Source organism: Myotis davidii, unplaced genomic scaffold (genome assembly GCF_000327345.1).
Source record: "Myotis davidii unplaced genomic scaffold, ASM32734v1 scaffold530, whole genome shotgun sequence".
In the NCBI taxonomy this organism is placed as follows: Eukaryota; Metazoa; Chordata; class Mammalia; order Chiroptera; family Vespertilionidae; genus Myotis; species Myotis davidii.
Genome location: NW_006282272.1, coordinates 7784 through 21508, shown reverse-complemented (window position 1 = coordinate 21508; position 13725 = coordinate 7784).

The window sequence follows — 13725 nt, the reverse complement described above, 5'->3', positions numbered from 1 at the left end:
AAAGAGTTGGTTTGCAGTGGTGGCTGGAATCAGGAATTCACTTTGGGCGGTGGTGAGTTTAAGATGCCTATTTGGCATTCAAGTGTAGTTATGCAGTAGGCAGGGGATGGAAATCACTGATGTAACCATGGAAGCTGGTACGTTTAGAATGATATCACCTCCTGACTTAAGAGGAAACTAGACCATAACTCATCTTTTAAGCTGACTGTCTTGAATATACCCCAGCATTGGGAGGGTCTTAGTGGTACCTGTAAATCCATGGTACTTCATTTTGTTAAAAAGCCACATAGTTATCACCTCCTCTATTATGTTCAGAGGGGCCAAGGCCACCGATACTATGTGAAATTTCTTATTGTGATATCAGATCTATGTGAAATTTAAGTTAGAATTTTTTAAGTTAACATTCTTTATACCATCAGCTTCTGGCTTTTTCTTCTCTACCAGTTGGTTAAGTGGGTTCTCATTTCTGTGTAATCAGTGAGAGTAATGGGATGATCACCACATTCCAAGACATTTTATTTATTTATTTTAAAAAATATGTTTGTATTGATGTCAGAGAGGAAGGGAGAGTGAGAGAGAGAAACATCAATGATGAGAGAGAATCATGGATCGGCTATCTCCTGCACACCCCGCACTGGGGATTGAGCCCACAACCCGGGCATATGCCCTGACTGGGAATCAAACCTCGACCTGTTCATGTTAAAGGTTGGCAAAACTACAGCTCAGAGTAATTATGAGTAGTTAGGCTGCCTTTGGTTACATAGTAAATACACACACACACACATATACCCTGAGTAGCCAGATTATTATGACCACCTTATGTTTGTAGGCAAATTAGCTATAATTTTGCATTGAAGTTGCTAGGGGGCCGGACCATTATAAATAAGGAAGCAGTGAAAGCAGAATGGAATTTTTAGAGGTGAAGGGCAAATTTTAGTAAACTGAAGACCCCTTGATGTCAGGAATTCTTTCAGATTCCACCGCTAGCACAAGGTAGACATTTAACAGATATTTGTTGAATCGTCAAACCACCAAACCTAGCATGCTGGTGGGGCTACACAGAATATATGCTATTCTTTGATATACGCAGTGGCTGCTAAATTTGTACAGATGCATATTTGCAGTCAGGCTTGGGTGGGAAGTCTCCGCAGAGGTGGCCAACCCTCCCCACAGTTGTGTTTCTGGGCAGAGCTGACTGTGTATAGAGTTACCTCCTGAACTACCAGGTAAAGGGAGGGGACCTGTGAGCCCAAATAATTAAAAAAGACTCAGAACAATCAGAAGTAATGTCCTCAGGGCTTTTGCGTATACATGAATATTTTTATCATCAGATTTATCTTAAAATGGCTTTGCATTTCCTGAATATGTATCAGCCGGTGTTTGGGGAAGTCACTGGGCTCAGGATGGATGTTAGAGGAAAGCCAAGGTAGGGTGTAAATTTTGCTAGTGCTGGTCCCTCAGCTCCATAAGTCACCTGAGAATAATTAAGAGTGGACGGATGTGTCCAGGTTGCTCTGCCTGTGTTTATTTGTGCAGATATTTATGTTGGCTCTGTTCTCTCTGGAGACCAGTTCTCATGATTCACAAGGTCCCTTTGCACCCCCCCCCCCCCCCGGGGCTCTGCCTGCTTCCTGGCTCTGCCTGACATTTCCCAACACCTCTGTCCATTCTCGCCTGTGGTAACCAGTGTCTCTGTGACTAAGGCCAGTTTTTCTGTGCCAGTATTCCCAATATTTTCCATCATAGGCACTATTAGCTATTCCGTGGGGAGTTCTCCAGCCTGCCAGAGACACATGTTCTCTGAGGTCACTAAGCTGGGACCCTACTCAAGATCCTTTTCCAAGCCTTCTTCCATTCCCTTTTCCTATCTCTCAGAGTCATTTTCTCTCTATATAAAAGCCTAAGCAACACCATTCGACCAGTAGTTATGGCTTACACTGACCACCAGGGGGTAGACGCTCAACACACAGGCATGGAAACATGGAAGAGACTGATGAATCTCAGAGGGAAAGGAGGAGGTGGGAGGGCGGGAACAGATCTTATATGCATAGTAGAGGCCCAGTGCACGGATTCATGCACTGGTGGGGTCCTTTGGCCTGGCCCGAGGGGATCGGGCCAAAACCGGCAGTCTGACTTCCCCAGGGGTCCCAGATTGTGAGAGGGCACAGCCCAGGTCGAGGGACCCCACCGGTGCACGAATCTGTGCACCAGGCCTCTAGTCTTTGTGGAAATGACCACAAACAGATGTCTCCGCAGTGTGAACTCCCTGGTCAGAAGGTCTCCTAAGGCTGAGGCCTGGCATTCTGGCCTAGTGGGGGAAGGGGTCACTTTTTGTTCCTCTGCACCAGTCACACCTCAGCATGAATGAATCTTGGGCTCTTTCCCCCAAAGAAAGCAAATTTAAGTAATTCAGTAATGAAGTAATCAATTAATTTTTAGTCGGGCATCCAAGTTATCAGAAGGTTTTGCATATGGTTGGGGTTCCAAAATGAGTTGTGTTGAAAGAGTGAGAGAGTGAGATTCTGAAAGAACGGAGACTAGGTCCTGAGGTGGTTTAGTTGAGAGGCAGAAACCCTGGAGGCAACGGCCGGGGAGTGGAAGGTGGGAGAGGGAAGGGAAGACGGACAGTAGGTGTGCTCCCAAGCTGCCTAGCACGTGGGTGACCAGAATTCCGAGAGACAGTGGGGGATAGGCCTCAGTTTGCTCCCACTTGAGAGGCGAGGCAGCCGGTGTCTTGGCCCTGCAGTTCCAGCCTGCAGTTGGCTGAGAGCTGCCTCTGGGATGCTGACTGCCCAGCTCGTCCAGCCTGCCAGTGCTCAGGGGACACGTTCTCTGAGCCAGGAACAGCCACAGGCAGGAGACGCAGGTGTTTCCGGCAAGAAGCTTTTTGGCCTGGATGGTGAGCAGAGATGCTGAGGAGACATGGGCGGGACCGACAGCAGCGGATGCAGCGCCAGGGTCTCCAGGGCCATTTCAGACACACAATTTCCTCCTTTACAATGTTTCAAAGCTTGGTCTTGATGCTCCTCCCATGACCCATCTCCGAAGAAATGGCTTTGCAGGCAGTGTCCTAGTCTGTTCAGGCTGCTTTAACCAAATTAGCATTCCTTGGTGGCTTATGAACGACAGACATTTATTTCTCACAGTTCTGGAGGCCGAGAGGGCCAAGCAAGATCAAGACTACGGCAAATCTGTTGTCTGGTGAGAAGCCATTTCCCTCATAGATGGTGTCTTTCCTCTGTGTCCTCTTTTTAAAAGAAATATATTTTATTGATTTTTTACAGAGAGGAAGGGAGAGGGATAGAGAGTTAGAAACATCAACCAGCTGCCTCCTGCACACCCCCTACTGGGGATGTGCCCGCAACCAAGGTACATGCCCTTGACTGGAATCAAACCTGGGACCCTTTAGTCCTCAGGCCAATGCTCTATCCACTGAGCCACACCAGTTAGGGTTTCCTCTGTGTCCTCTTTATGGGAGGGGTGAGGGAGTTCTCTGGGGCCTCTTTTATAAGAGCACTAATCTCATTCATGAAGGTTTTGCCTTCAGGAATCACCTAATCAACTCCCCAAGGCCTCACCTCCTAATACCATCACCTTGCATCTTAGGGTTACAACATACAAATTGTAGGGGGACACAAACATTCAGTCTATAGCAGACAGTAGCATGCATGTAAGGACCGATGAGGAGATGAGATGAGTGTGTGCTCCATGTAAGAGGCTGGCCCCTCATTCCACGCATGCCTATCACCCGTTGCGAAGACCTGTTTCCTGTGGGCCAGGCATGTGCATCCTTCAAGAATATTTGAAACTTGTTCTAGAACCTGGGCTGTCTGGGCGGAGACACGTCCTAATGCTGCCTCAGCTTAGCCCAGGGCATGCAGGTAATATATTTCAGTAACATTTAGGAACATTTACTGCACAGCCTGTTCTACACACCAAAGCTAAATGTTAATGCAGTGTTTTACTAACTGTGCTAAAATCAGCTAGCCAGCTGGCGAATTACCCAGAGGCCCTTTAGTGTTGAGGCTCGCATGGGGTTTTGTAGCTAGCCTGAATGTCATTTATGGAAAATCGCCGTGGTGATGTCAGGCGGGTGCTCTTGAACTTGATGGCTGGACTGGGCGGATTCGATATGGACACAGCATTTTCCATTAACCCCTGCCATGCCCCCCTGCTCTCATCTCCTCTTGTTAGGTGGCCGTGCTTGCCACGGGGAGCGTGCAGCTGGGAAGCCAGTTCCTGTTCAGTGGCTTCATCATTAGCAGAAGCAGCCACAGATGTAAAGTGAAAGTGAGAGGCCCAGCTTCACCACTCCGTCTGTCTGGCTCCTGGTTGGAAGGAAGAATAGTGCGAGGGGTGATACCAGTGTGGCCATCAGCACCAGGGAATCAGACTGTCTGGTGGACTTGAACATTGAACTGGGTCTCTGGGTTTGGGTTTTGGCCTCAAGATGATTTCCTGCCACGGTTTTCCCTGTGATTATTTTATTCCCTCAGAGCTCTGGTGCACCTATTGGTGGAACATACAGAAAGCATATTTTATTTTATGTTATTTTTTAACATACTTTGGTACTGGAATGCATCTTTGTTCATGTATTCATTCACTCAGTATTCCTTGAGTGCCCACTGTTGTGGATGCTGGGGATATACTTTGCAATTCAAAGAGTCCTGACTAGTATTTCTAGCAATACCCTAACCCAGACTGGATGAATTTGGAGGCTGCGCTTTTAGTGACGTCACTAGCAATGGCTGAATCGGGGCAGTTTGATCCTCTTGCCAGTTTGTGGTCTCTGTAAAGAATGCAAATGCACTATTGCTTCCTTGAGGAATTGGGGAATCCTTTTCTCTGGAAAGGTGAAATCTTATAGTTGATATCATGATAGGTTTTGTTTCTTTTTATTTTATTTTTTATCATCACAATTAAGATCCAGCGTTTGATCTGCTAGTTGAAACATTATTCTTACAATGACAAGTCTTGCTTATAATTTCACATTGTTCTATCTAACAAGCTCACTGATCTGGTTTGAGGAGTTTTCACTCTCTGGTTCATTTTCTGTGCTGGCTTCCAGAATTCTCTACTAATGGGAGTGAGCACAAGTAGATTGTAAACACAAAGGAGATCTAAATGTGTGTCCTGAGACGTTGAGTGGGTGTAAGCTTAATACAGAGCAAAAGAAGACACAATATGTGGAACCAACGCCTTTGCATCTGGAAACTACCTAATTTCATACTCGCTTGTCTTAATAGTAGGATGTTTGGCAGTTTCTTCCCAAGAGGGGAAGACTTTAAACAATGCCTTTTGTTCTGGTATTCATGTCATCGTAATGGAAATGTTTCCCATTATTTGTTCTCCTTCTCTTCCTCTCACTCGCATTTCTCCATCTTGGACTGGAACTTTTGGGCTTATTCAAGAAACAAAGTCTTGATGGAGGTAAGATCAGCCCCAGTGGGGAGTAGTTAGTAGTAGTTGAGGCTGTGGCAGAAGGCAGAAAGAGGGGCTGAAGGGAGAAGTGGAGATGACTACTCTCTGTGCGGGAGGAGCCATCAGATTGTACTGTCATGAGGGGTTACATCTGAATTCATGTTATTGAAGGAGTGGGGATGTGTCATCATAAGATACTGAGGAGCTGAGAGAAAGCTGCTGTAGTACCTGTCGTGTGTGTGTGTGTGTGTGTGTGTGTGTGAGAGAGAGAGAGAGAGAGAGAGAGAGAGAGAGAGAGAGAACTTTTATTGTAAAATTGGTAAAATAATCATACAATCTGTAATTGATAAACATAAAAGAGAAATGTAGCTGAGAATGAGCGTAAATGAAATAAAATACCTGGGTAAGAGTTAAATATCTTTTTATGTACATTGCCATCTTTTACTGTTCTGACTAGTTTTCATTTGTCACAGTAGCCAGCCAGCCTCTCAGCATTATTCAGGAGAATCACTAGTCATCTTTTAAAAAATTAAGTAATCCAGCCCTACCCGATTTGGCTCAGTAGACGGACTGTCAGCCTGTGGACTGAAAGGTCCCCGGTTTGATCCAGGTCAGGGCACATGCTTGGATTGTGGCTCGATCCCCAGTAGGGGGTTGCAGGAGGCAGCCAATCAATGATTCTCTCTCATCATTGATGCTTCTATTTCTCTCTCCCTCTCCCTTCCTCTCTGACATCAATAAAAATATATTTAAAAAAACTAAGTAACCCCTGCTGCAACTCATCAAGGAGCATATTCTTAGAGTTGTCCATGTTAGAAACATCCTGATCACAAGTCAATACTTGCAGATCACAGAGTTCAATTAAGGACTCAAAGTTGAAATCAGTGTTTTCTAGATGTTTCTCTTGCCATTGGGAGGCCCATGGTCACGCCCAATGTCAGACCTTAGTTTTGCCTGCTCTAGAGCCTGACCGCTTCTCTCATGGAGAGAGAAGCAGCTCCATACGTGTTACCCATGCCCCACTCAGTGTATACAGGGTGGGGCAAAATAGGGTTACGGTTGTGAGTATGCAAAACACAGCGTTTTCCTTATATTGTTATTCATTAATTATTGAATTATTTTCCAAATGAACCACTGGAAACCCACTTTTGCTCCACCCTGTATTTTATCAGGCAATTCAATCATCTCCCAAATCTGATGAAAATCCATTCAATCATTTCCGCGTGTCATGGCAACAGTCAGAAACATGATTTTATGGATCTAGATGAGAAACTTTGCATTTTTACCCCATGCTTGGTGTGTTCAGAGCTTGCCAATGGCTACTTACAACTGAAAATGAAGGATTGAGGGGTACTGGTGGAATTCAGCATTCAGAGCAACGCTAAGACCTTTTCAATCAGCCCTAAGACCCAGTGGCCAGGATACTGCCAGAGGTCAAGTGTTACTTGATAGTTCCTTTGAGTTTTTGGCCATAAAAATTTGGGGTGTGTTCACTTTATGTGTCCTACAGCTGAGAAGCCATTCCTTACATACGTCCTGGCTTTGGGATGCAGAAGTGAGGAGGGTTAGATATTGTTTTATTCCTAAACATCTGGAGTAAAAAGAAGGTGGTTATGATATGTGGGCACCTACATGTCAAGGAGGGGTGGTAGTGAGGTATGGGAGTAGAATCATACCTGATTCTCTTTCATTTAGAGATTGTGTTAGGAAAGTCCATGGAGATATTAACTTGTGCTTTGTTCTCACTATAGTTTTGCCTCTTGGGTTCCAAGATTTACTAGCTCGATGATTTCTCCTGCCTTGAGGAGATTTATGTCACAGGGCGAAGTGCCTCACTGGGCTCTACTTTCCTCTCTGCCTTTTTTCATCCCGAAGCCACAGCATGGAGCATTAGGGGTTGGGGAGAGAGTTTTGTTTTCTTCCACTACTGTTGATGAAAAATTTCAAACATATGGCAAAACTGAGAGAATTTTACAGTGAATACCCATTCGCCACCATCTGGATTTCACTATTAATTTTCTACTATAATTGCTTTATCACATGTATCCATCCTTCTAGCCACTCAGAGCTGCATTTTTGGAAGCAGATCCTACAAGAGCAGAAATAAGAGTGAACCTGCCCAAGACTGGAAGGGATGATGGTTAGGGGCTTCATGGGCAAAGGAGGCCCATGGGCCTGGCTTTCACAGTGCCTGAGAGGCGGAAACACCTGAGAGGTGTTCAGGGGAATTAGCTCCCCAGGCACCGAGGTACTCTAGTGGGATACAGACATGATAGATCTACATTCCAGGAACTGTGGTGGCTCCAACATTGGTTATTGTGATCTTAAATCTGGGACTATGGGCTTTTGCTGACCTTGAAGTTCTGTGTCAAGGGACATTTGAACAACTTCCAAGAGGGGAGAGGAAAATCCCTAAAGACTAAGGTAGTTTAGTATTGTGATTATATATATTTTTTAGTCTGGTGGGAATGGGAACTCAGTGTTAGGTGCGATTTTATTTTTGAAAAAAAATGTGCTTTTATTTTGATACCTGGGTTTGCAGAGTCAAATTCACTCCTGTTACATCTACTTGTACATGGGAGCTGCAACTTGAATAATTATATGTTACAAGGAAAATAGGTTCTCGAAGGTATTTTCTCCACCTCCCTGGTAAGCAGTGGGTTGAACATCTTACGAAGGAGAGGAAGGGTCTTAGAGAGTTTGCCTCTTTGGCTTGCTTAATTCAGACCTACAGTTATTTAAAGTCAGTTTCCGGTTTCACGTTCCCTTTGAACCGGGGTGATTTTTTTATTGTCTACCTACTATCTCCCACTTCAGGGGGATGGGAGGTGGAATTCAAAGTATAGCAATGGGAGGGGTGCATCAAAACAAGAACCAGTTACAAGCAGTGATTCAGTTCCAGTGATCAAAGATGTTAAATTAAATGTTTCTTCACCAACAGTGGGAAATTACATCAATTTTTTTCTTTGGTCATACTCTCTTGTTTAGGGAGCAATTCTATTCAAATAACATGTCCTATTAGAATAAAGATTTTGGGCTCCATTTTGTCCTAACCCTCAAATACACGTTTGACGGTAAGATGGGATATGGAGGCTATCTGGATGAATGGTCTTTTCGCACCCAGAGGAGAGAAAGTCTTTGGTGACTCAGCTAAGCATCTCCGATGTGTGTTTTATAATAAATCACACACTGGGGGGAGGGAGGCTGATGCTTTAGCTCAAGGCACTGGGTTTCAATCTGTGCTTGCTTCTTGTCTCCTTTCCCATCCCCTGTTTTCCCATAAAGGGATAGAATCAGCTTAAGAAGCAGCTCTATTGTTGGCCTGTGCGGGGCTGCTCGGCTGTGCATGAATGGAGTTTTGAGCTGAACTTGAGAAGATAAGGAAGGATAGGGCAAGGAGCTGCAGGGACCTCAAGATTAAACTTAGCCACACCATTAACAGGAGCACTGAGGCTGGAACAACCTGACTAGATGTGATCCTGTGCAGGCTTTGGGCACAGGGGCAGCACCTCAAGCCATGAGTCATCATCCTCTTCCCTCTGGACTTTGGGTTTTAGGATATGCGCATAAGCAAGAACTGTACACTCCCTGACCAATACAGAAGCATGTTAAATTAAAAGGAGATTAGTCAGGTTTAGGTATAAAATAGACTAGAGGCCCAGTGCACAAAATTTGTGCACTCAGGGGAGGGACTCCCTCAGCCCAGATTGTGAGAGGGCACAGGCCAGGCCAAGGGACCCCAGAGGTGCATGATCGGGGTATCGGCCAGACCCCAGCAGCAAGCTAACCTACCAGTTGGAGTGTCCCCCCCCTGGTGGTCAGTGAGCATCATAGCGAATGGTTGAGCAGCCTTAGCATATTCTTAGCATATTATGCTTTGATTGGTTAAATGGCTAACCAGACGACCGGACACTTAGCATATTAGGCTTTTATTATATAAGATAAGATTGAAAGTGACCCCTTTAAGTTTTCTTCTGGTCTGGACCCTTCAGTCCTCAGGCCGACGCTCTATTCATTGAGACAAACTGGCCAGGGAAAAAAAATTTTCTCATTTTTTTTCCTGGTTTTTGGGCAGCACCTGAGGGAGACACCTTTATTTCTCTATTTCCATCTACTTGTTGCACCCCCCCCCCCAAAAAAAAACAACCTATCTAATATATTGAAAACAATGGAGGCCTCAAAGTGTTGAAAAAAAGAGTTGCCCTATTACTAATAACTTTGAAATGGTAATTAATCCATTTGTGTTGTTACTTCATTGGCACCGATTTTCTGTATTAAGGACATAGTAAGGAGGGAATAGAAACCTTCGTCTGTCTCAGGTTTCAAATAAAACTCAGTCTTTTTGGAAAAAACATCTGGGACTAATGTGGATGCTAAAACTGTTACCTCACATACACCAGTTCCATTGGTTTTTTTCATGATGAAAAATTTTCCCTTACAGTTGCCCAGATCCACACGCATAGTATTCAGGATCTGATGTAGCATGGGCACCATCTGTGGCCACATCCTCTGCAAACCGCTTGGTTTCAGAGTCTTTAAAAATAGGCTGGCTTCTGGTAAAGCTTACAAGCATGGAAGGGAAAATGCAATAACGTAGCTTTCTGAAGATAATTGATGCTGTTGAAAAAAGTTTAATTTTTAGCGTTCTCTTCCTCCTTCTACTCGCTTACAGATTTCAGGATATAGTTGAGCTAATATTCGGAATTTCCTATTTTTTAAAAACAGATGCAAACGGACTCTCTGATTTCAATTCTTCAACTACAAAAATCCTGTCTTCCATATTGCTCCTGTCTCCTGAGAGAGTTCTTAGCTCTGTGTTTTCTGTACCTGGCGGACCAGTTTGCGGTGACTACACCATTCCTTAATTATTTTAACTGTGAGTCCTCTGACACCTAATTCAAAGGTGACACTAGACCAAGTTGCTTCTAAATGGCTGCCCAGCACGTTGCCATGGCAATGTAGCTGTGCTGGTCAGATGGAATGGAAGTTCTTTCGTTCTGCCAGCGGTGATTCTGAGACTTGGTGTGCCGCAGAAACCATCATCCCAGCGCTTGGTAAAAATGCCCACGCCCCGACCTCTCCCTTAAGCACCCTTTGAGGGCTCTTTCTATGTGAGTGTCTGCCACACACATGCTTCGTGTTTACTCTCTGCTTTTTCTGGGTCACATTCCCCAGCTCCGAAAGCAAGGTCGTCTGTTAGTAATTCTCTACGTCAATTGTCCAATGACCTACCAGGGACATGCAATGGAAATTAGCATATGCATTCTCAGAGGTTTACAGCTTCCTGCGGCCTGGAACTTCTTGGGTAGCTTATGATGGTATGTGTATGGGGAGGGGAGGTAAATGGAGGCACTTGGAAAAGACCAGCATCTTATCTGCATTAGAAAGCTCCTCCAAGGGGCTGGATTGGAGGAATGTTCAGGAATTCAAAAATTCGGAATCTTAGATTTGTTTTTTATTTTTTTTTCCAACGGATGCACAACAAGCATGCTGTTTTAGGAGAATGGAAAGAATGAATTATTTGTTGAAAATAGTGATTAGTATCGTTGCAGTGTGTACCATCCACCCTGGTGTCTGGGTGTTTTCATCTTTATTGGGTTAGTTTGTAAACTTCCAGAGGGGAAGTAATTAGCTAACGATGAAGGGGGGTGAGATGGGTGTCTGGTTGTAGTGTCAGCATTGATTTAGTGAAGTTTCTCATTGTGCGATTTCAGCCACCGCAGATGGAGGAATACCTAGTTATCAATTAATTTGTTAACCTCTCAGCTTCTCAAAGGCTATCTTAGGTGACACGTTCGTCTGTTTAATAACTTCTAATAATTTCAACTGTATTCATTCAACATGCATGTGTTTAACGCACCAACCATATTTGGGTGTTGCGCTGGGTGTTATCTGGAATAAAGATCCAAAGTAATCTTTTCTTAAAAGTGATTGAGTCCCACCTTTTCCTCCCAATGACCTGCCTTGATGAGACTTCACAGGGAATATACTAACTATGGCTATTTGGATCCTAAAACCCAAACCGACAGCACTGGGCCAGTATTTCTTTTTTATTTTTATATATTTTTATTGATTTCAGAGGGGAAGGGAGAGGGAGCGAGAGAGAAACATCAATGATGAATCATTGATCAGCTGCCTCCTTCTGGAACACCCCACACCGGGATGGAGCCTGCAACCCGGGCATGTGCCCCAACTAAGAACCCAACCGTGACCTCCTGGTTCATAGGTTGATGCTCAACCACTGAGTCACGCCGGCCCGTCCAGTCCTTCCTTTTAGTCCTCAGTGAAGATAGAGAATCACTGATTCTGCTTTCCGTTTTATGAAATGGAATTATCACTCAGAACCTCAACATTTCTCATTAAAGCGCCCTCAATTTTAACTCTTTTCCAGGCTGCAGCGTAAGTTCAAATGCTTTTAATTTATCCCTTTTGGTCTGAATTATAAACTTTTCCGACCCTTATTGTTTCCGCACAAGTGAAGTTTGCTTTAACGGAGGCAATGTTTTGCATTGAAAAGACATTGCAAATGTCTTAGCAATGACTTCAGCAGCCACACATGCAAGTGGAGAGTCTGGAAAAGAAGAGAAAGTGCCAGTGTGGGCTTTGGTGCCAGACGGATTTAGCTGCAAATCACAGCCTGGCCAATTGCTAGTTACTGGAAAATGAGCATCTTTCTTAATAACAGCCTCAGTTTCTTCGGTGAGAGGGACTCGCTCCCTGAGGAGGTTGTTGTGATGATTCAATGAGCCTCTCAATGTAAAGAACATGACGCATAAATGTGTTTCCTTCGTCAGCTTTCCCGCTACTCAAGACAAGAACATTTATATGTGGAGCGGCATTAAGCGAGGGCTGGATGTCAGGAGATGAGAGAGTTTGAGTCTTAAATGACCTTGATCGTTGGTTATTTGTGGAGTTACCTCTTGGTTCTGAGAAGATGTCAAATTAGGCTTCTAAAATGTATTGGCTATTTTCTTCTATCGCTCTGCCCGCCCACTATCCAATCCTCTAAAATTCTTTCTTGGAAATAAAATATTGCGGAAAGTCTTTAAAGCTATAGTAGGCAATTCTGCGGCTATTCTTAGTTGGGACTGTGTCTAGGAGTCACCGGGGAGCTTTCTGAAAGTCTACATTGTGGCTCCACCTCAGACCTAATAAAGCTCATATTCTGAGCAGGGGGAGCTGGCGTAGGAAAGCTCTGCAGGTAATCCCAATAGTGACCACTGCTTTAGGGCATTAGAATCACCTAAAGGGCTTGGCTCTATCCCTTCCCCACCTCATCCCCAGCCTCTAATTCTGCAGGTAAGGATGGAGCCTGAGAACTTGCATTTCTAACAAGATGATGCTGCTGCTACAGGTCCAGGACTCACCCTTTGGGGACCACTGATTTAAGGTTTCCTATTATATTACTTCAGTGGGACCTTAATTACAACTTCAGCAGCCCCAAACCATTCCCATACTTTTTGACCCAAAAGTATAAAGACTAGGGAAGAAGATACAAATAAATTAAGAAATAAGCCTTAAATTTTTAAAAATTTATTATTGACAGTATTGCAGATGTTCCCCATTTCCCCCCTCTCTGCTCCTCTTCACCCAGCCCTTCCCCCACCCCAGGCCTTCCTCACACTATTGTCTGTGTCCATGGGTCATGCATATATGCATGTATGTTCTCGGTTAATCTCTTCCCATCCTTTTCCTCTCCTCCCCTCTGAGATCGGTCAGTCTGTTCCATGCATCCATACCTCTGGACCTATTTTGTTCATCAGTTTCTTTTGTTCATCAGATCCCACATATGAGTGAGGTCATGTGATATGTGTCTTTCCTAAGTGGCTTATTTTGCTTAGCGTAATAATCTCCAGATCCATCCATGCTGTTGCAAAGGGTAAGAGCGCATTCTTTTTCATAGCCACAGAGTATTCCATCGTGTAAATGTATCACAGAGTTTTATCCACTGATGAGCACATGGCTGTTTCCAGATCTTAGCTATTGTAAATGAACACTGCTATATAGGGGTGCATATATTCTTTTTTTTTAAAATATATTTTATTGATTTTTTACAGAGAGGAAGTGAGAGATATAGAAAGTTTGAAACATCGATGAGAGAGAAACATCGATCAGCTGCCTCCTACACATCTCCTACTGGGGATGTGCCCGCAACCCAGGCACATGCCCTTGACCGGAATCGAACCTGGGACCCCTCAGTCCGCAAGCCGACGCTCTATCCACTGAGCCAAACCGGTTTCGGCCATATATTCTTTATTATTGGTGTCTTGGGATTCTTAGGAGATATTCCCACAAGTGGGATTG